This window comes from Patagioenas fasciata, chromosome 2 (assembly GCF_037038585.1).
Source record: "Patagioenas fasciata isolate bPatFas1 chromosome 2, bPatFas1.hap1, whole genome shotgun sequence".
Classification (NCBI taxonomy): Eukaryota; Metazoa; Chordata; class Aves; order Columbiformes; family Columbidae; genus Patagioenas; species Patagioenas fasciata.
Window position 1 is genome coordinate 35,204,766 of NC_092521.1, and position 21,278 is coordinate 35,226,043.

Below are 21,278 nucleotides of genomic sequence, written 5' to 3' on the forward strand. Positions count from 1 at the left end.
GCCCTGTCCCTGACATTGATGTTAGATTCGGAGAACAGTGCCGGCATCACCAAACCCACTGTCAGGAGCCCATGGCTGGCTCTGCTTCACGTATCTTCCTCGGTTCCCTCCAGGACTTCTCCGGCTGCCCTCTGAGTGATGCTCACTCGCTGCTGCACATTGTCCCTGCCCTCCCCCAACCCTGCAGGCAACCATTCTGAGGTGTGACACCCTGCCCTTTCCTGCCTTCATCAGAGAGCCTAGGGAGTTATTAAAATGCTGTTATAAATCATAGTTATTAGCCAAGTGACTCATCTTACAGCACTGAGAAGGAATCTCCAATCTCCCAAGTGCTTGGTGTCTCTCACAGAGTGCTGGGGTGTTGATGGGCCTTTATGGTATCCTTATCTTGCATTTCCAACAGCAAAACCCGACCTGTGTTTTACTCATGCTGTTTATATATCTAATCAACGTGGGTCAGGAAACATGGAAGACAGCACCAGGGCTGCCTGAGAAACATAATATTTGTCAGAGAGCATTAACTCAGACTCTCTCTTTCAGGGAATGATAGATGAAGTGTGCCTGAAACACTGTTTAGATTACGTGAAGTAATGCACTGGTGGTTACATTCATCCTAGGCAAATCATTTTCACTCACTTGAGCTGCCTTACAAAATTTTCCAATAACACTTTAAGCAGCCTAAAACAAAATGAATTCTTCACGGGTCACTCACGTGGGAGTTCCTCTCGGAGCCTGCTTGCACACAGACAGGTTCGGAGGGCTCGGTACCTAAAGTAGAGGTGGGCCCCATGCCAAAGCCTCGATCAGCATCAAGACCAAAGTTTGGGTTGTGCCAGGGTTGGTGCTCATGTCCACTGTGCAGCGCTTAAGCTGGTTCAAGCAACTGAGAGCCTGATACCGAAGAAACCACAGCAGCCCTTTAAGAAATGGTAGGGTGACCTCTGAGGATCTAAGAAGCTTCTGAATCCCCGTAGTCACACAGGCAAGTGCAGCTGCAGGGATCAGCATGCGGGACATCTCTTGGGCCCCGTGGTTTGGGGACCATGAGTGTTGTGGGCCTGCCAGTCCCTCAGCTCTGTGAGCTGTTGGGAAAAAGGAATGAGCCAACATGTCAAGCTTTTTCTTCCCCAGGTAAGTGCAGCTCAGTAATAGCACGGGGAACCCATGCCAGGACATGTGCCAGCAAAATGGGTTCTGGATCCAGCTGAGCCAGCCTCCAGACCCATTCCTTCTGCTCCACAAAGTGTATGTGACAGGGTTGCTCTAACAGACAAGACTTCAACTTTGGCATATCTCTACTGAAGCCCAGGGAATATTACCAGGGGTAATTATGGTTTGCTCATTTTAATAATTACACAGGGATACATTTTGTCTGCACACTGATAATTCTAAGCTGAAATGAACGTCCTTGCTTAAGTTTCATATTTTTTAGAGAGAACTTCTATAATATTCAGGGTAGGAATGCAATTAGACAAAACCTAACAATGTTTATTAGCCAGCATATTTTTGAATAGTTTTGCCTTTATCTTTTTTTAAAAGGAGACTTTGTTGACATCACCTCCTGCTTTCACACATGGTGTGGCCCCAGTAATTAGGAGTTCTGGGGATTAAGTAAAAAGTCCCTAATAAAACTTTTCAGAAAATGCTTTGAACAAGAAGGGGAAACCACTTAAGTCAGCTGCTTCTGTGCATGTCTTTTTGTGCTGTGAAATCTGACTTCAAAGAAACCCCTTCTGTTTCCATTTCAAGGTCTTTTTGTAAAGCAAGGAAGATAGGCAACCAGCACTGGAATGCTGCCACTGGGAGATTTATTGGAAGTCTTGAAGGGCTCCCTAGACTGAGATGGTAATTTTTGTATCCTACTGCACTCAAGACTGATTTAATTTTGTGTCAGTTCTGGAACTGCAACCAGAATATGAGCTGTGAGTTTATAAATTGCTCCTCCGAGTGCCTGACCTTGCAGGGGAGGGGAAACGGGAAGGAGTCAGAAGATAAAGAGATCTTGCACAGCTGATCAGATGCATTTCACCAGGTTAGTGGACCTCTCATTTATTCCTCATTTCACCCTCAAACGCTGTTGCTTTGACAGGGTGCAAATCTCCTCACCAACCTTCATGCCACAAGGGTGCCACTGTCCTTCAGGGTACATCTGAAATTTGGACCAGATTTCTCCGAATGGAGGAGACAGCTACTGCAATGATCTATGTGTATGACAATTATTATTAGAATTTTTTTTGAAATTTGCTACCATAATACATATAAATCTTGAACTAAAGTGGAAGTTCAACTAAAATATGTAAGGGTAGCAAATTTCCTTCAAATAGCAGGAAAAGTATATTAATCAGTTGATTAGATTCGGGAATATTCTCTGAAGGGGAATGCCAGAAGTCCCATTATATGAGTCACTTAAAAATAGTTTAGACGAAACTCTTGGGGATGCATTTCAAAAAGCAGTTTTATTTTGGCAAAAAATAAAAAGAAAATGAGCTAATAACACTGCAGGATTTTTTATTGTTCAGTTCCAGCTTAAAAATCTATGATTCAAGTCCTGAAATGTGTGTGATCTATGAAGTCCCATTAGAATCTTTTCATTTTAAAAGAAAATTTGATTAGAATAAATTGCACTTTCTTGACATTAAATCATTGCTATACATAAGATATGAAGTATAGGGTGACTGACTTGAAAAATCATTTCAGTTATCTGAGATTAATATAAATGTTACACTGCAGTTGCAACAAGTTTCAATTCTTCTACAATTCATCTGCTCTGCAATAAGCAATTTAAAAACCACCACACATATCAAAATAACATCCTCTAATTGTAGGGGTGATTGCCAGCACCATGCAGCAGATCCTCCACGTGGTGGATGTATAATGCAGGACAGGTGCTGTCAGATGGCAGCCCCTGAGCTCTGGCAGGCCAACTGGTCACACACTGCTGAATCCTATCCTGGTTTCCATCTGGTATTTTTGCTAAAACAAAGTTAAATTATGCTACAAATCTTGCCCAAATACCAACTTTTCGTGTAAGCACTCATTGCTGCACCAGGAGTGCCGTGCAATCAGTAGTGGAAAGCCAAGTGATGCATGAACTATGCCAGTGAGATAGAAAAACTGAAATCCCCCTGCTACATATCAAATCAACAAAGCCTTACTGTATTATATATAGGGCATTAATTGGTGTGTGATGAACACTGGTGGAGCTGTTAGGGGAAATACATTTTGTGCTTTTATATTTGCTGCAGTGTCCATTTCAGCAATCCCTTCAGAGTTTTATCTTTTGGAGGAGTTATCTCAAGGCCAGGTGGGAGAGGTACCATGTATTACCTCTTGATTCACCCTTAACCTGTTCCTTTGCCCTTGTGAGCCAGAGGTATGAAAGGACTGACACAGAGCTTCCCAGGGAGAAACGTCTGCAACATTGAGATATTTCACTGAAATGGGAAGTTACCTAAGGGAAACAAAAGAAAATACAATTAATTCCCCATATTCCATGGGAGCTTTATGGTATCACCAGACACTGTACATTTATGTCTATACAAACATGCCTATCTGTCATCCTCTCCTTTGTCTTTCTATTCTCTATTTTGTTTGATTTTCAGCTTTTGCTTACTGTTGCCTCACCTTTGGGTTTTTTGAGAGTAGTGAGGGTTATTCTTTGTGACTGATCTATTACAGCACTACCAGAACAGTTTGTTATTTTCCAGAGCGCTGTGAAATGTCCTCAGTGTGCAAACCCCATCTGAAACAGCCTATTGCAGGGGTGTCAAACTTGCTTTCGCTGAGAGTAGTTACATTTATACAGTCCTAAAATGACATTTGGCCTTTTGAAGGCAGCCGCGAGGCTGATTTGGCTCCTGGTGAAAATGACTTTGTCACCCCTGGTCTACCAGATACCACCCTGGAATCCTTTGAATTAATTTTCTTTATTCCCATGGGCACTGGTGAGTCCACTTTTCAGCATGTATGATGACATGTGCTGCTAAAAATCTTGGAAACAGTAGTTGGTTGACTTCAGCTGTAACCAGCAGTGGAAATCTCAAATGGAAATCATACATTGTTTTACCTCAAATGGGGCTGGGTACCATGCTTTGCCCACATTAGTGCTGTGATCATACTCTGCACTCAGTGTGGTGACATTTTCTACTTCGTATTCAGTAGACAGTAGAAATCAGTAGATCAGCATTTATTCCTGTCAGTTCTTAGATCATGGGAAATGATCATTCAAGGGCTCAGTAGGACTAATTGAACCCCTAATTGGGGGGGGTTCAATTAAGGCCAAATAAGACCAGGAAGAAACCATAAGGAAAGTTTTTGTTATGTGCATGTCTGTGTTTGCAAACCATCTCTCTCTTAAACTAGATGCTGCAAAGACAGATGCTACTGAAAAGTCTGGGATGACTATATGTATAGTCTCTTTAGTCTGGGGAAGAGGAGACTGAGGAGTCACCTTATTAATGTTTACAAATATGGAAGAATAACATGACTTTTCCTGTTGCTATCATAGATTTTCTAGTTCATCAGGTACTCAGTGTTTCCCCACAGCCGCCTATGCCGAGGTATTGATGGTAGAAGTTTGTTCTGGAAAAAAAAAAAAAAACAAATGAAAGGCATACAACAATAACAACATGTTATTAAGTCGTTCCAAAATCTAAACTATTTCATTTGACTTTGTGGTATTAGTATTTCAGTATTCACGTACATATCTTTCTTCCCAAAATGAGCAAAAATGCTATGTGACATTGTGGTCAGTTTTCCCTCTTGGTAGTGCTACTCGTTACAAGGAACTTTCCCAAGTGGTTCTGATAAGAATTCAGTATTTTTGTTAAAATGGATCACATCAGCTACCTAAAGCACAAAAAACCCCCAAATAAATATTTGGGGTCAAGAAGGGGAAACATTCTGAAAATCCTGTGTATTTTCCTGGTATCTGATCTGTTATGATTTGTCTGTGAGTAAGCTGAGAGACTTGTAGCTGTTCCTAACTGTATCCTATTTTGCTTTACCACTCTGTTGTTTATTCAAAACTGTAAGGGGCCCTTGGATATTTTGTTATACCATTATTCAGTCAGAGGATGAAAAGTCTGCGGAATGCCAAGGTATTATTATAACAGTATAATTAGTTTGCAGACAGCTCTCTTCTCAACAGCTTTCAAAAGCTCTTCTATCCATCTCAGTTACCCAAATAATTAATTAAACACAGCTGCAGACTAGAACAACTGTTGCAAAAAAAAAAAAAAAAAAAAGACTGTTTGCCGTTTGCTTTTCCTGCTCACTTCTAGCCAGTAGAAGAAGACGAAGTCATGTAGGAGCAGTCACAACAGCTAAGGACCATCTGCTTCACCCCAAAATCCTGCTGAGTTAAGTAGGAGAGGGGTGCAAAAGCATCTGTGAAGCACAGCACTTACTGAAGCCAATTCATGCCTGCAGCAGGGTTGAATCTTTTAAAATCATTGCTAGTCTCATGTGACTATGTCCTGGAAATGACCTAAGGAGGAAAAGCCCGGAGGATCGTTGCCAAAACTCCTGTGTCATGTCTTTTTTACACAGTGTTAGAAATAAAGTACATAAGTGGGAAAAATGAAATAATTGAAGCAGTCTGAGTTTAGAAAGAAACTGGCAGAGACCAGCAGAAACCTGGAGCAGGTGACTCTAATACTTTCAAATGTTCCTGGAAGCAAACAGCGCTAAAAAAAAAATAATACTGGAAATGGTGCTGTCTTCTCAACTGCTAGATGTGGCAGGCTTGAAGGTGTGTGAGACTTACATTAAATTACTTTGGGACAATTAAAGGGAAAACAAACTGCACAGCAAAATCTCTCGAAACACTTAAGAATATCATTATCCGTGGAAGACAGTGACTTTGGAAAGGTACACTTTCTGTCCAAGAAGCCAACTTTCAGGCCATATGGAAGAATGTTACATGAAAGTGTTGTACAATAAAGGTATCATTAAATATGAACAGTTCATGCATGGACAAGTGGAGCAATACTGGGCAGCCATGTTACTCTTTCCTTTTAATGGCCTTACCAGCCAAACATAGCAAAGACCGCAAAGAGAAAGAAAAGTTACCACTAACCGTAGCCAGTATCACTTGGGGTCTTGGGAACATGAAGTATCTACAGAGGTAAAGACTCAAAGAGTGAATCACATTGCGTCTTTGTTGCCTCTTCATTTATCGTCTGTTTTCCCAGCAGGAAACATAGAGAAGCAGAAGTAGCAAAGGTTAGTCTTTTCAAAGGGTGTATGGGGATGCATATGTGCTGTCACAGCCCTCCCTGCTTCACAGTTAAAAATGGCCTACTATAACACAAAATATTTTATGACCTGTGTGATTGCTTTTCCACAAAATGCCAACACTGTCAAGGAGAAAGGAATCCCTGTACCCAGGGTTTGTTTTGTTTTGTTTTGTTTTGTTTTGTTTTGTTTTGTTTTGTTTTGTTTTGTTTTGTTTTGTTTTGTTTTGTTTTGTTTTGTTTTCAATGTGTTCAAAGACGGAAATTCTGGTTTAACATGAAAAATGGATTTGTCCTGGAAGGGGAAACCATTTATCCTCGCAAGGCACAGGTTCTGCAATGTGTGGAATGTCATTGCCCATGTCCCATCCAGCTTTCTTCACCATCTACATGATGATGGAGGCCTTGCCTGCTTGTCCTGAATGAGTCGGGGACAATAACCAGGTTTCCAGAGGCATGGCTGTAGCCTATGGCTCTTTCCTGACATTTCCAAAGATATTTTAAGGGCAATCTACACACATACACATGTCATGAGCTCCTGTGCAGACTTGAAGATGAAAGATACAGTTTTAAACTTCAGTATTTGAAAGTAAACGTATAGACTGTAAATAATTACTTGAAAGGCCTTTGTGATTTTTTTCTTGTGTACATGAGGTATTAGAGGTGACAAGACTTGCCCCTTGTCTCCTAACTCTAAAGAGAACTTCGAGAAAGCGCACTGTTGTTCACTGGTGAACTAAGGATATTGTAAATGAGATGTTCGGGAGATAATGCTTGAAATAAAATTTAGGACTTTGGCTGCCCATATATTGCATATATTATCTGTTACTAATGGTACCAAGATGCATTTTCTTATAGGAGAGACTCAGAAAACACAAAATTAACTAATAAAGAGGAGTATAAAAAGGCAAAACAGGCCGGAAAAAAAAAAAAAAAAGGTAAGAGGCCTTAGTAAGATGCTTCAGGGACAGAGGTATTCTTCAAATAACACAATCGCAATAGGCAGCTGGTATTGAATTTATTTTCCTAGGAATCACATGGGTAGCAGGAGGGAAGAGTGCCAGATGCAGCAAACCATCACCTTACACCTCTCCTGAGGTCCTGTGGAGGTGTAGCTAGGGGGTGCACAACCCTCTGCTCTTTCCAGCCCTTGCAATGCTATGAGCTCTGGCAAATACAGGGGCAGAGCATTTTCCATATGCTTCAGAGCACATATCCTGCATTTTTTTCTGGGCCTTTCTTTAGTCAATGTTGATGGTTTATGCTATTCATCCTTGCTGTAATTTAAAAAGAAGGCTATATCTGATCTTCAGTGGTTTCCACTATTACAATGTCGTTTATGGACTCTCTATAGATTTTAATGTGCACAGCAATTTCCTTACACGATGTGGTAACAGAGTCCCAGCTATCTTCTTACAGCGTTTCACTTCAGGCTAGTTAATAAAGTCACCCTGAAGGCTTAGGATAGTCACTCTGCCAGATATGCTTTTTGCACCTTTGTGATGCACCACCAGCTTGCTGACCGTAACCCTCATTATGGTTCTCACCATGCAGCAGGTACAGTTTGATTTCCACTACAGGCTGGGCTGCCTTGGTCTCCTGCATCTATGTTTTGTCCCAGGTCAGGCTGCATAGGACGGTGGGCAATTATCAGCATTCACAATGCAAAGCTGTGGTGTGTCTCCTCAGGAAAAGCTGCTCCTGGATCTGCTATGGAGGACAATCAGAGTGAGCACACAGTGTCTGTCATCTCCTCCTACTTTAGTCTCTCTGCTGCCAGACAGAGAGCAAATAGAAGGTAAATTTCCATGCACCACACATTTACAGCTATAACGGGTGATAAGAATGTCACTGCCAATGTCTTTCCAGTTCCTACCACAAAAATCAGCTGATTAGATTGGTCAAGGAGGCATTCAAAGAGAATTTCTGGACATAATTTCCAAAGATACTTTCTTCTCTTTGTCCTGTCTTAGCTTCCTAATCTGTTTTTTGTTTTGTTTTGTTTTTCTCCCTGAGTTTCTTGCTCTAAGGTCAGGGGATGTTCTCTTTTTGCGCCCCATTCAATATCTGAGACTCACTAAGATGTCGTTCTTGACTGTCCCTGGCTCAAGTGTTGTAGGAGTCTGGATGGGATTTGGGTTTTTCTGTACAGCTCAATACTTTAGCTCATCTGTGATATTCAGACTGTATTCTACCAGTCCTGCTTATTCATCTCATTCTCAGTGAAGCTCTGTGAGAATTGTTCCCTTTCCACCATGCACCTGCTTAGTTGCAAGTATTTCTTAGATTTTCACTTTTGCTCTCAACCAGGATGTGGAGAGGCATATGAAAAATAGGGAGAGCATGGTCTTGTTAGAAAATTTGTCAGCCCAGGCTCCATTTCTGTAAATGCCCCCCTAAGTTTTTTATGTATCAGTATATTTTTTTTTTTGGTCTGCAGGAAGATCTTGAGGTCTTAGCAGCTTGGATTAAGTCTTGACAGCTTGCACTAAGTACCATATAGACATCTGTTGGCAGACAGACCCTGGCACAAAACCTTTTTAAGCTAATGAGATAGGATAGATAAAAGATAGGTAAGAAGGTGTATTATTCAAAACTATAAAAACTTAGAACAGATGTACAGGAAGATCAGATCCCCGTCCAAAATCACCCAGGAATTGTGGTAGTATTAGAAATAAATGCAGCTCTTCCTCATTGAGGTCCAGAAGCATGTGAGGAGGCTGAGTATCATAGCATATACCATAGAATATAGGATTTTTGTGGGATGACCTCTGCCAACATTGAATGTTGCGTGTGTCCCAGATAACATTTTCTGGAAGTTGTTCTTACTTGAAAGCGAAATTCCGCATTCTTTCTCTATATATTCTAAAAGAAAGCAGTTAAGCAGACTGTATTTCAGCCGCAAGCTTGCTGCTGTTCACGAAACAGCTTAGGCTGTCCTCTCGTAGTTTATGATGTCAACAGGCCCCTTGATTGAAATACAACCTTGAAATCCACCTCTTTCTTCCAGACTCCAGTATATATTATTCTTGTAGTTTTTAAAGACAGCTGTGCGAATTAATGAACTGATCTGAGAATCAAGATTGGCCAAGAGTGCCATTTAAAAGTCATGTAGATGACCTCATAAAAACTGCAAAGAATGCTTACAGCTTGCTTGTAAAACAAATCTATTCCTTAATAACTCAAAATGCCCACATAATTCAGTACACATTTTAACCCGAGTGATTGCTTCATAAGAGAAGATGAAAATTTCCCATGAAAAAGACATTTAACTGGTACAGGCAACTATAAACTTTAATTGATATTTCACAGTATGTACAAGTTTGCTCTCCAGGGAGTGTAGAATATCATTTTTGCACCTGCACTCTAACTGCAGTCTTATAGTATTTCAGCCATTAAACATTTTTCATTAAAGCACTTCATATAGAATTAGTATAATCTGATTTTAACAAAAGCATTCTATATATAGGTTTTTCACACCATATTAATGCAGAACTGTTAGAACTGGAGAAGCAATATTGTGCAGGCAAACCCCAGGTTTCAATCCATGGGCAGTAACAGGGGTGGTCTGTACTCAGAGCACCATATTTGTAAAACATATTTATGGTAATGTACTTGACTGTATCCGAGAAGAAAGGTATTTCTAATAAATTAGCTTTTTCCACATAAATTGCTTTTTTGCGCTAGATTTCCCCAAAGAAATTGGGGAATCTAGTGAAATAGCAGTTTATGGTATAGCACAATGGTATCACATTCTTTACAACTTCCATCCTTGGCAGTCATAAAACCTAACAGTAGAAAGCGTGTTTGCATATTGGGCAGCAGAGGGAATATTTTTGGATGGCTATAACTTAGCAAATCTGCAGAAATATTTGTCTTATGGTTTGTATTTTATAGCTGTTATCTAGCTGGCAATCAGAGGTGAACAGCTGTGCATTTTTAAGACGTATGATTCGAAAACAATGAACTGGAGGCCTTGCTAAATGGTTCAAATTAGATGTGGGTAGTAGCAAACATCACAGGACTTTTCACCTTGTGCTTGAGACAGAGATTGAAGTTGAAAGTGCTCTACAAACTCAGTGAAAGCAGCACCTCCTTAGTCATTTGTTAAGAGACCCTTGAGAATATCTGCAGCACAGAGCTAAGGTTACCTTGGAAGTCTTTTCTGGGATTCTGTGAATCTTTTACATTCAGTATTTCCTTCAGATAGTTGTCTCAGGCCCTCACCCCAAAAACACTTTCCCCTGCAGAAGAGCCAAACTTCAGGGGTATTATTCTCCATACATTGGACAATTATTTCACTGTTTGAGCAAAGGGTTTATCTGAAAAACAGAGAAAATAAGATACATAGAAATTGAAGGGATCCGTTTCACAAAAAACAGTAAATTAGAAGGTTCCTAGCATACACTGCCTATCGTTTGTATAGGTCTGCAGGGGATGGTGATTTTTCCATGCCTGTGATGAAAATATGAGACACAGTTTGTATTTATTAGAGGTACGGGGAGATATGGTTGTTTTGTATAAAAATAACTTTCTCCATACCCCACAGACTTACAGACGAGGTATATGAAGGTGTGACTGATTGGCTTTGTGATAGCCAGCTTCAGACCACACACAGGAATGGCTTTAGGCAAGGGGTTTTTTTTGCCCATAAGACAAATATAAAATGTAGTTTAGGATTCAGAACAGCCCAGCAAACAGTATGCAAACATTACAACAAAACCATTTGGGAGGATGATATGGCCCATTTTCCCACCTCAACATTTCTGCCATCACTTTCTACAGAACACACCAGGACAGGGAATTGGTCAGATTCATGCTTACAGCATTCAAGATAGACAGATAATCAAGGTATTTTTCCTTTCAGCATCCTGAAAAAGAAGGACTTCCACAGCCACAGAGACAATGAGTGAGCTCTTCTTTTGCTCTGGATTTAGCACCAGATAAACTTCTTAAATTTTACAACTTTCAGGTGATGTCCCAAAACACTTTGAGCAAAAGATCTCTACCACACAGATAAATGTGCAGAAACAGTCCATGGGGTTGCATAACTGAGCGTTGGTTGTGCTTTTGTTGTCAATGTTTTGTCCTTGGGCTTGTCCTACTCATGTGAATGCTGACCGGTTTCCTCTTTCCCTGTGAGCCTCCGCTTTATGCATCAGCCAGGGTTTTGGGATATTTTTACATACTCTGACTAGCTATTTATTCTTCAGAAACACTTATACCAGGTCACCTATCACATTAACTTTTTAGTGAACACTGTCTTGTCTAGCTGAGTCTTTAACCGATATGTTAAAAGCAGTGACCTTACTGGGAATATTAATGATATATTAATATGATAGATAGGTAGAGTCTAGGAAACTACTCATCTGACCAAACTCAGCAACCCCAGGGCTAGGCTATGCTTCAAAGAAATCCCAAGACTTTTAACTGTACACCACCAGCACAATCCCACACTGATTACTTCACTGTCCAGGAGTTGCTGGGTTCCTCTGCATGTGTTTGGCAAACAGAAATATATTGTACTTGTGAGATTTTTTTTTTTTTTATTCTGTTGGCCAATTTTCCCCTCTGTGGGACAAGGTGAGGTTGGATTTCTAAAGTTCTTCTCAGGCTCATCCTAACAAGATCTCTTGGTTGGAAAAGTGATGCACATGTAGCTAATGGTAGGTGGGGGATGAGAATGAAATCTTGGACAAAAAGATTTTAAGGCACCTCTCAGGGGCCCAAGGCAATGCAGGCTGTGACCAGAGCAAGGTGTGAGGTGCAGCAGTTTGCTTCCCCAAGACACACACCGCAATCTGGCTAAACCACCGCAATCTGGCTAAACAGCTGAAGTGGTGATGTGATGGGTTACAGTTCAGAACAGAGGGGATTGCTAGGTGATTAAGTAAGGCTGGTTGTTGAGTGATGCTTATCCCATAATATATTTGAAGATAATGGGAAACAGTTCCTCTTTCCTGGCTGATTTCCCCAGGTACCCCTCGGAGAACAATGAGGGGAAAAGATGGGGACAGAACTGAACTGGGGCAAAAAGCACTTCTAATTTTGGTTTGGAGAAAGGATTCCTAATTTTTTTTCTTAGATGCAATAAAGCCTACATAAGAGAACATTTTAATTTATTTTCTGGTAGAGAACATGATGCAGCGCTTAAAGATGCTGGGTGGAACTTGAGAAGCAGTACAGCAAGAGACCACCCCCTGGTCTCCTTAGTTTGGTGGTGAGTCCACCCTGCAGGCGTTTGGTCACAGACACTCACTGTGGAGTTTGGACATGAGGCTTTAAGAGGGTTCTAGTACGTGGGATCCCAGGCAAAAAGCCCTTCTATAAATATCACTTATGAAGAAAGGAAATTATATCCATTGCTCACTGAATTTTCAAACAACAAAAAATATGAATCTTGTCTAGGAGGCAAACCAAACTAGGTGAGTTTAACTAGCAGTGTGGGCTGTGAGGGCCTTTGGGAGGTATTAGATTTGGAGCAATTTGTTTTGCTTTGTTTTCTCTTTCCATCCCACAACTGCAGATGAAACCAGTCCCCTGGAGCATCATAGAGAAACTAAAATGCACAAAAATAATTCTGTCTTATCACTACTTTTTAGCTCCTTGACAGATAATACCTAGTTCTTTTGGGTATAGCTAGGCAAACTTAAACTCAGGGCAAAACACCATAATAGCTATGGAAGCAAACTAGGATAGAGGATATTTGGCTGGATTGCATGATCTTCAGCAAATCAGTCTCCTGTCTCTGTTATTGCTCTGACCTCAGCCCACTTTGCTCAGGTAGATGGTAATATCTCCAACCTTTCTGGTTTGGTCTGTCATTATGGATTTGCAGAGCAGATAGAGCACAGAGAGTTTCTGATTTCTGATGGCACATCCAGACACTACTGTCATGTAAATGCCCATTAGGCAGCAGAGCCTTCTGTGGAGGCTACTGTGGAAAATCTTAATTCACAGAAGTTGACAGTTGATGACTAAACTCCCCTTGACTTCAACAGAGTCAGAATTTTAATCCTACGTTTTAGGGAAAAGCTTTAAAAAGAAACTTACCTTCTTTTCACCATAGGTTAAATCTTAGGTCATGCTCCAAACCAGATAGATATTACTCTATGCAAGTCCAACAGGTTGTTGTTGCGAATATTTTTGCCACAGACAACTATATTATTCTTTGGATGCTGTTGCAAAGACAGCAGACTGTTCTTTTGCTATGCTCACATACTGTCTTCATTTGCAAGGGCTGATATTTAGTGGAGCAGCAATAGTATATCACCCATGTACGATGATTGGTCTGATAGTAAGAAGGAAATAAAAAGCTAAGAATAATATAATGTGTTCATAACAAACCATCTTCCCCACTTGGGACACTCTTCTAATTGCAGTTCTTACACATCTAGAACAACATTATTTTGCTTGAAACTGAATTGATTCTGCACTTATTCCCATATTTCAAATGTTAATTTTTCTTGATTATGTGTGAAATAAGTTTTTCTATGGAATAATCAATCAGTTCTGTCTGTTTGTACAGTTCACATCTGTGATGGTAGCCACTTTTATAAATAAGACACACTAAATTCCATAATCTGTGAAATAATTCTAGCCCAAATGAGCATTTTGTGCCCTTCTTTCATGGAGATTGTTTAAAACAAGGCACACATGTTCCAATAGTAACTGTACCCTTACTGAGAGAGGGAAGTTTAGCATACTCTCTTAAATCAATCATTCTTGCATATTTGAATAGGGCTGGGTACAGCGATCTGAGCAGCTAATTTAAGGCCAGCTTCTTCTTTTCTCAGGATTGGGAACTTACATTTTTCCACTTACCTTACTAGCCATTTCTTTTTGGTTTTGGCCACAAGTTCCTGTAACATTCCTCACAGAAACACAGCTGCTATCTATTGAAATTCAAGTCATTGTTCATGGCTCACATTTATAAGCCACCCTACCGGTGAGATGTGTAATTATATTTGGCATATGTGAAAGCAAATACACTGTGCAGAAGAGATGTCTTCAAGTGTCTACTTGGCTAACTAAGCCTCATCTGAGTTGTATATTTGGGAGTGACGCTGAACTTTCTTAAAAGTAATAGTTGCGGTCTACTAATGGGCCAATACTGAGAATTTTAAGTATGTATACAAACAAACAAACAGATTTTTTTGCCATCCCGGTTTTCTTCCTGCAGCCATTTCTGTCCATACCGAAAACCATTTTGGTTTTCAGCTAGCATAGTTCTACTGATTCTAGGGAGGATATAGTGATTCATTTCAGCTACAGATCTGGACACTAATACCCTGGTTACATTTCCTTCTGCAAACAATGAGAACATCTTTTCTACCTTTGCCTCAGGTCCTATATATATAATTTTTAAAAGATGGGTTTCCTATTCCTGATATGTTTTTGATGAAATGTACTTGTCAGGTACTGATCTCATTTTCTCATGGAGTTCCTTAGTCTGTAGGCTTTCCTATAAGCAGCTACATAAATTTAAAATATCACAAAAAAAAATCTCAAAACGTTTTCTTTCTCCATTAACAGAAATTCTTTACTCAAGACTTTTTTCAAATTCATTGGCACTGTTCATGTAACACCTGTCACATTCAATGTAAGTAGGAGTGAGAAGTTTGGTCCTCTACCCTTCCCTGCTTTTTGAAAACAAATATTCCATAACAGCATTTCTAGGGATCTTTTGCTCAGTGCTGTATAAATCACCTCAGTCTTTTTAGTAGGATTTTCATCACATATAACTTAATACCAGTGAACAGTTCTCCTATGTTAAATGTGAGTAGGTCAATGTTTCACATTTTAATGTGTCTTTTATGCTTATATTGCTCCTCTGCTGTGATGATTCAGGGTGTTAATATATCATGTTGCCACCTAACCACATCTATGAGAATAGCTTTGTAGGGTTGATGTTTTGTATTATTCCATGAATCAACCTAAAAGAGCTTGCCACAGACACTGACACAGACACTTGGATTTAGAATCTCTTGAACTTTAACCTGACGAGTGTTGAGGACCTGAGAAATTCAGTGGGAAACCGTTGTCTACCATAAGTTAGCAAAACGAGGCTTTTAGTTTACTTCTGTGGCAGAGCTGTGTGTTAGGTGTAGTTCTGAGCGGTTTCACATTTCCGTTCAGTATCTGTTCAGTTTAATATTCAACATAAACTGTAATGATGTGAAGCAACTTCCCACTTCTGACAAAGTATTGCAAGAAGGAAATATTACTTATTTACAACACTAATATATATTATACATGTCCTTGCATATGAATAAGGACTAATGGTGTACCAGAAATTTATTGTGTATATTTTTAAGATATATTACTAATAAAACAGAGCATTCTTATTTTCTAGCAATTCTTAAGGCAAACATGCACCCTGCTATAGAGAAGCTGAGTGTTGGGGTGCGTATGTCCTATTTGTAGCGAAAGAAACCTATGCTTTCTAAATCTGAGAGGCAAGAAACTCTGTCATTCTCTTCAAAAAAGCAAAGAAACTCCATATGCCTAGATGTGTCTCACTGGGTTACCCCAAGAAGGAAGAGAATGAGAACAAAAGACACATTTTCCATATTGAGAAAGATTTATTGATAACTAAGATAACATTGAATCATCATTTCAGTGGAAATGCTCTCACCTTTGCATAGATTTCATGACAAATAATTACGTGTGCACCTGCAAAGGCAGGTAGCTTTCAAAACGAACTTCCCAAGTTAGTGATGCAGCTCTTCATTTTTTTCCCCAAGACTAACACCTGCCAGAGATCACCAAAGGCATCAGTGTATTACAGATCTAATTGTTCTGAGGAATGGCACTTAATTTTCCCTTGGGTACACAAGGCCAATAACGGATAAATACTGTAGGATCAAATGTCTTCAAACTATCAGAGTTGTGACTGCAGACTTGAAACCACATCAGAAGTGAAAAAGAAAAGAGAGCTAAAAATTGTGGCAAAAGATTTTTAATTGTTGGGGAGTTGGCAATGATAGATTACTGCCACTGCTGGTATAGAATCTCAGAAGTGTGGCGGTAGCAAATTCGACGAATCCAGACGCCGGCATAAGCTCTTTGATCGAACGGGCGGGCCGGGCGAGAGTAAGGAGTCTAATTCAATGTGAATTTACCATCCGTACTCTTTAATGAACTCTTAAACAACACTGAATATCAATGTCCCCGAGACCACGTTTTTCCAAGCCTTATATACTCTCTACCAAAAGGCCATGCGGCAAGTGCAGGCTACAATTGGTTACACTCACAGTCACTCATCCCCCCCCACTATGGTGATTGGCTGCAGGGCACTGTTCACAGACTGTTCATGCGCAGCGGCAACGCCCCTCCTGCAGCCTGGGTCGAGAGCAGAGCGGCTTCTGTTTACTTTCCTTTTGTCTCTGGTGTCTCAGGGAAATCCTTCCGTGTAGCACAGCCGCATCAAGCCCTGGCTTGTTCACAGCACACAGCCAGAGACTCTCCACAATTCCTCCTTTTTTTTTTTTTTTTTTTTCTTTTTGGACAAGCCAGGATTGATTAGCTGTGTGTTCTAATCCTTTTTTGATATGTGATAAAAAACAACTTATACATAACATATAAATAACAACAACAATCAACGTAAACAGTGCACTTTGCAATAAACCTGAGGTATTCCATTGCCGTTTAAATATCACAATGGATTGATTAAACAAATTCCAAGAACTTTGGTTTAAAGATACTCAACTTATAACAAACGATGTTCTGGGTGTTGATAAACTTACTCAAGAGGTAGTGGTGTTTAAAGATCTACTTATATAACTATAGTACGCATACATGTCACAGCTAAATCAATGCAAAGGTTACACCTCACTCTGTGACCTCCAAAGGTTCTGCTGCAGGGAGTTGACTTGGTTGAGTTTGTTTCAACTCCGGCTTTACTGCTCGGCTTGGAACCCACAATGGACCTTGATCTGTGGAGAGACACATATACCCTCTACCATTAAAAATAACAGGTACTGGTCCCTTCCACAATCCAGTGGTGGGATCACGATATCTCACCATGAATTCCGGTAAAGTGTTTTTCCTTCCTAGTCTGATCTGATAATGATGAATGATCACAGGAGGCTCCTCATGATCTCCAGTTAGACATAAATAATTCAAGGTAAACAACACCTTTGCTAAACGCTGTTGACAATCTAACTCTTCCTGCTTCTGTTTGCTCAAATACCCTTTAATCATTTGATGTGCTCTCTCGATGATTCCTTGGCCTGTTGGGGAATGAGGTATACCTGTAACGTGTTTCACTCCCCATTTCATTAGAAAAGTTCTAACTTTCTGGCTAACATAGGCAGGGCCATTGTCTGTCTTAATCTTTTCTGGGACACCCATTACAGCAAAACAAGCTGTAAGATGTTTACATACATGTAGTGCTTTTTCCCCTGGTAAAGCAGTAGCCCATATCATTTTTGAAAAAGTATCAATTGTGACATGCACATATTTAAGTCTTCCAAATTCTGGCACATGTGTCACATCCATTTGCCATACTTCTAAGGCTTTTAAACCTCGAGGATTGACACCGATTCCTATACCTAACATCTGGCTTCCACACTGAGGACATGCCTGTACAATACTTCTTGCTTCATTTAAAGTTAAATCGAATTGTCTTTGGAGACCTCTGGCATTCTGATGAAAGCTCTCATGACTTTGTCTCGCTTGTTGGAATTTATCTGTTGGAGGCATGTGCTGTACTGAACTTACTAAACTATCTGCAATTTGATTTCCTTCACCTAGACCAAGATTCCATTGATGACTGCGGATGTGAATCACACAACAGGGTTCTTTTCTTTGATTTAAAATAGCTCTCAATTGTACAAACAATTTTCCTAATCGAGGATTATTCGATTGTCTTAACAGGGCATTTTCCATTCTGGGTATTACACCTGCTACATACAAAGAATCTGTGACAACATTTAAAGCAGATTTCAGCCAATTATTTAAGGCCCATATTACTGCTGTGAGCTCTAAAGTCTGCAATGAATCCTCTTTTGAACCTTCAATTAAATGCCGTTTCCATTGACTATTCTCTTGCCAGACACATGCTGCCTGGTGTCTTCGTTTTCCTGCATCTGTATATACTGTAAGGCCTTCAACAGGTTTTGCTTTTACTTTGCTTCTCTCTAACCACTGATTTGTTCTAAGGAATTGCCATAGTTTACCTTTTGGTTGTCGTGAATGTACCTTGCCTATAAATCCTAATAATGCATTCTGTATAGGCATCGAATGTCTCAGCCACCATTCTAAATCGGCTCCATTTATCGGAATACTGATGTCATCTGGTTCCTGACCGCTAATTTCTAATATTCGAGATCTTCCTTTTCGAATCAATTCTCCAATTGCTTCTGGTCTTGTTTGAATACTGAATTTTGGTTGGACACTGAGAAAAATCCACTCTAATAATCGTAAATCATTTTCTGTTTTCAATCTGACAGTGGCACAAAAGGAAGAATCTGTAGCAACATCTATGGGGAATTCCCCGTTTTTGTTTTGCCACTGGCAGATGATTGCACACGGATGTTCTAGATTGCTAATAAGGAGGGAAATTGGTCGATCAGAAAGTCTTCGGCTAGACCAATTTGTCTGTACTTTTTGTATAATATCAGAAAGACATTTGAGATGCACGGACTCTAAGCTTGTTTTCTTAGCTGGATCACCTCCTTTTAGAAGTGAAGTAAGAGGTGCTATATCATTGTTAGTAATGCCTACGCAATTTCTAATCCATTGTATGTCCCCTAACAATTTTTGGACATCATTTAATGTTTGTAAATCAGTATGTAATCCAATTTTTTGTGGACGAATCTGTGCATCACAAATGGACCAACCAAGGTATTTCCAAGGTGCAGACTTTTGAACTTTCTCTGGAGCTATAACCAACCCCTTTTCTTTGAGTTTGATCGTAATTTGGACTATGGAACTTTCTGTGAACTCAGCTTGTTGACAGAACAGAATATCATCCATATAATGATAAATAATTGTTTGTTTCCATGATGCACGAATAGGTTGAAGTGCCCATGCAACATACATTTGGCACAGTGTAGGAGAATTTTTCATACCTTGCGGTAGAACTACCCACTCATACCTTTTAGCTGGTTCCGCTTTGTTTACTGAAGGCAGTGTAAATGCAAAACGCTGTGTATCTTGCTCATGTAAAGGAATGGTAAAGAAACAATCCTTTAAATCTATAATTAGAATATGCCAATTTTCTGGTAACATTACAGGTGATGGTAATCCAGGCTGTAAAGCACCCATGGCTTGCATTTGATCATTTACCTTTCGCAAGTCATGTAATAATCGCCACTTTCCACTCTTTTTTGGTATTACAAAAATTGGGGTATTCCATGGACTAGTAGAAGGCTTGATATGGCCTGCAACTAATTGCTCTTCTACTAATTCACGTGCTTTTTGCAGTCGCTCTTCTGTTAATGGCCACTGGTCAACCCAAACTGGGCTATCTGTTAACCAGGTCAATGGAGGGTTGGGCAACTGCTTTCCAGTGACCACTAAGGAAAAGGTGAAGTAGTTAACACGGCACCAAGTTGCCCCAAGACATCACGGCCAATAAGCGCCTCAAGGCTGCTTGGCAATTCCATTACATACACCCTAAGGGTAACACACTGACCTTCAGGGAAACTAATCGAAATGGGATCAACACTTATATTTGGAGTAGTTTGACCCCCTACTCCAGCTACAGTGGAAGAGATTGATTTTTGAAGTTTCCAATTTCGTGGCCATTTGAATTGACTAATGATGGAGACATCAGCTCCAGTATCAAGCATTGCATTTACCTCTACAACAACAGTAGAATCAGACTGAAATAGTTGCACACGTAACATGGGACGCTGAGTCATTGATGAGGTGAAGCAAACTGCAGGACCTGTCGATCCAAATCCTTTATCATGCCTTTGTGTTGAGGATGATGGAGGGACTCCTGGAAGCATTGGTAGGCAGTTTTCCAGTGCTACTACCTGAGCTATTCTACTCCCAGAAGGAATAAAAATTGGCGGATGCAGAGTGTAGGCCAGGATTTGAACAGTTCCTGTGAAATCTGCATCAATTATACCTGGTATTACTATAAGACCTTTGATACTAGCAGAAGAACGGCCAATCAATAGGCCTCCAATGAGACTATCTTGTCTAAATAAAGGTCCTTTAGCATTCGTTGGTATTCTATGAATTGCAGTATTGGTCAATGTTATATCTACTGCTGTCTCCACATCAACTCCGAGGCTTCCTGCGGTGCTTGGCTTGTTGAGGTGAAAGAAGCCTGGTTCACAGTTGGTCGCTGATTGGGATACAGGTTCGGAGATGTTCTTTGTGTCCGGTAGCTGCTGAACGTATACCATAGTTCGTGGTTGTTTGTTTTGCTTGCTGCAAAATTTTCCAATCGTGTGGTTCCCATACCGTTGTCTGAGTGTTCATATTTTGAATTACCGGTAGGGCTAATTTTGCTGGAGACCAATCACCTTCTAGAATGGCATCTTTGATGACCCCTGACCATCTGCTACGTCGGGGCTGCGGCTGGTCAGTAGAATCTATAGGCACTTTTGATTGCATTGTTTGTGAAGGGCAAGCTGGTTTTTGAAACTCAATTTGTTCCTTATTTTTCTCTACATTTGACACTCTTAAGTTGTTCAAGCTTGTTGGTAATGACTTGCAGTAACTGCTCTACTGCTTGCGGTGAGCCCAATGATGTAGGAGGAGGCTCACAAAAAACTTCCGCGGGTGCTTGCGGAGGCAAAGTTTGAGGCGGCCCCGGCCCTCGCGGCGGCGCCGGCCCGGCCTCCACGCTTTTCTCGGAGGGAGGGGGGGCGTCCGGCTCGGGGCAGGGCAGAGGCGGAGCGGTAGGAGGAGGGCGGCACTCAGGGCCTCCCACATCCGGACAGTCGACTAGTTGCACTTCCGCCTTCTTGGCACATTGCCCCAGAGACTCGGAGGGGGAAACTTCCGGTTCTTTGTTTACGAGCCGCGCAGTTTCTAATCCGCGTTGCAGATCGGATTGTGAAAGTATTGGCTGAGCCG

At 40.6% G+C, this 21,278-nt stretch overlaps 1 long non-coding RNA gene across 2 annotated transcripts in view; it reads left to right on the top strand.

The window, feature by feature from the left end:
• Positions 1–1,666: 1,666 nt before the first annotated feature.
• LOC139827150 (uncharacterized) overlaps positions 1,667–21,278 on the top strand; it is a 57,052-nt gene continuing 37,440 nt past the window's right edge. For both annotated transcript variants that reach the window (XR_011737401.1, XR_011737402.1), the window contains exon 1: positions 1,667–2,032. This is a non-coding gene — a long non-coding RNA (uncharacterized lncRNA). The remainder of the gene's footprint in view (positions 2,033–21,278) is intronic.